Genomic DNA, 2,658 nt, shown 5'->3' with positions numbered 1-2,658 from the left:
CTTTCGGCATGACAGGTAGGATCTTTTACTAATGGCATTTAGTGTAGGTATATGCCTCAGTCGTGGCTTAAGTAAAATATCCGTCTAACCTGGACCAAAGCCAGCTTGTCCATTTGCTAGCTGAGAGAATGTATGTATTTCTGACGTGGGCATTGAATGCATTGGACATATATTGAATATAAGAAGGGAGCACAGTTCCTTTTGAATCAGACAAAGGAGAAGAAGTGGGGACCTTTGTTGGAAATGATAGTGGATTGTTGCAATGACAAGAACAATCTAACAATGATACTTAATGAAGATCGGACACGTTTATTGGTACTTCAGCCTCATCTTGTATGGAAATCCTCTCTGTAAGTCTGGATTTTCCAGAGTCATCTGTATTCAGAATTATCTGCTGTGCCTCCTACAGTGAGTAAGTTGGTTAGGTGTTCTGCCGGTGATTTTGGATGTTTTGTTAACACAGAATGGAGTATATTGCATTCTGCTATGTGGATTGACATGCATTACTGTTTGAAAAGCCATATTGTTTTAAGGGTTTGTCATAAGGTTTGTGTATGTTTGTTTGTTTGTTTTTTGTTGGTTGGTTGGTTGGTTTGTTTGTTTGTTTCAGAACACTTTACAATTAGGCTTTATTTGTTATCATTAGTAAATGAATTAGGTATCATGAATTAACAATGAACAATGATTAATTAACACCATAAATCATTATTAATCATTGTAAATTAATATTGGTTAATGGTAGTTTATAAAAAACAAACATTTTATCATTGTTTGTTCATGTTAGTTCATATTGCATTAACTAATGTTAACATATACAACTTTAAATGTTAAAATTATAGTATTTTAACATGTGTTAAATTTAACATTAACCAATATTAATAAATGTTGTAAAAGCATTGCTCATCATTAACAAACGCGGTCTCATGACGAGTTGTAATGCGTACAAGAAATCGAATGAGTTGGCTCATACAAAAACATACAACGTTTACTCCCATGCAGAAAAGTAAACAAACCGACAAACAATGTTATTACAAGTTTTTTCTTAAAATAATGTTTTGGATAGGTGGCTAGCTAAAATTTTATTGATTTGTAATTATTTTTGTTAATTGGTTGGTTTTAATGTTGCACTTTCTCGTACAAACCAAGTCAAACAATGTCTTACGATTTATTTTTGGTACATTTTGATACGTAAACTAAGCAGAATGACCATTTCTGTAAATTAGGCAGTTATACTCCGTTATCGGCCAAATACTGGCAGTTTTATTGGTCAAACAGATACATTGGATACATCACTAGTTAGGATTGACAATTGTTTAATTGGCCCGTTGTTTCAGTATAACAAAATACTCTATGTTGACCAACTGCTCATAGGATAAATCATTTTGTGCTGGTTAGTTTTTATCATGTAAGAGACTGCTTTCTGGCTACAGCTATTATTATGATGCTTCTGAATATTTTTGTTATTCAGAAAATATGACCCTGCTGAAACTAGCATGGTTAGCTGATTTCACAGCCTAGCCAAACTAGTTAATGGTTTGCTGGGAGTCAGGCCAGCCAAGGCACTAAACCACAAAAACACCAGCTTAGCTAGGCTTTGAGACCAGCTTAACCATCTTAAAACAGCAAAAGTTGTTTTTTTTTTGTTTTTTTTTTCCAGCAAGGGGATCACTGACTTAAGTAGTTAAGCATTTAGGTTGTGTGGTTTAGCATGGTTTGTGTTTACCATGCCTCAATGGAAACTAAATTAGCCACAGGATTAATTTGTGTTGCTAGCAGTGACATAGTGTTAGCAGTACTTATTTTGTGAAGGCACTGTGAAAGACCCTTCTCATGCGGCTATTGTATGTTCAATTCTTTGTGCGGTTGAGTTCAAAGACTTCCTGCTCAGGCTAAATAGTGTAGCTCTCCCAAGCACAGCTAATATGCAGGGATTTCTATGCTACGCTAAATCCAGGGAAGCTAACAAGCATTAAACGAATAATGCTAATGCGGCTGGTTGCACTTGGAGATTTTACTCTCAGATGGATTTGCTTGCCGCAAAAATCCTATAATCTTTACATTTTACATTACACAGGCTTAGTGTTCAGATGACATCACTGTGTGTGAATGTGCTTGGATCTGATAATGTCATGGTGATGTCACTAATAAAAGAACTGACAACTTTAGGGAATGTTCATAAAGATCATATAGCTGTAGAAATGTAGTCGCTGTACTAAAACCTAGTGAGCTGACATGCTGTCTACTGTCTAGATGGGCAGTTACCTTCTTAGGCAGCATTTTAACTGTTTTTAAATATGTCTGCTAACAATGTCCAACAGTACATGCATCACTGAAGATTTGTCATTTTTGTTTGGACAGTCATGAAAATTCCCGCCACAGTGTCATTTTCAGCACATCTCAAATCCTGTATTGTGTTTAATAGAATTCTGTGGCGGAAATGTGAGTGATGTAAATGACAATTTTAACCTTTTTTTAAATAAAATATCTGATTCTTTCTTGCTTCAGCTAATTTTAATAGCTTACATTTTATTTATCCGAAATGCACACAATAAAAAAGAAATATATATATATTTTTTGCATTATTTGACAGAATTAAAGCTTGATTGGAAATGACGCCTCAATATAAATATTGTGCTCACAAGTGATAATTATTTAGAT

Source organism: Xyrauchen texanus, chromosome 7, assembly GCF_025860055.1.
Source record: "Xyrauchen texanus isolate HMW12.3.18 chromosome 7, RBS_HiC_50CHRs, whole genome shotgun sequence".
NCBI lineage: Eukaryota > Metazoa > Chordata > Actinopteri > Cypriniformes > Catostomidae > Xyrauchen > Xyrauchen texanus.
The sequence above is the reverse complement of the archived record's forward strand: the minus strand, read 5'-3'. Positions refer to the sequence as shown.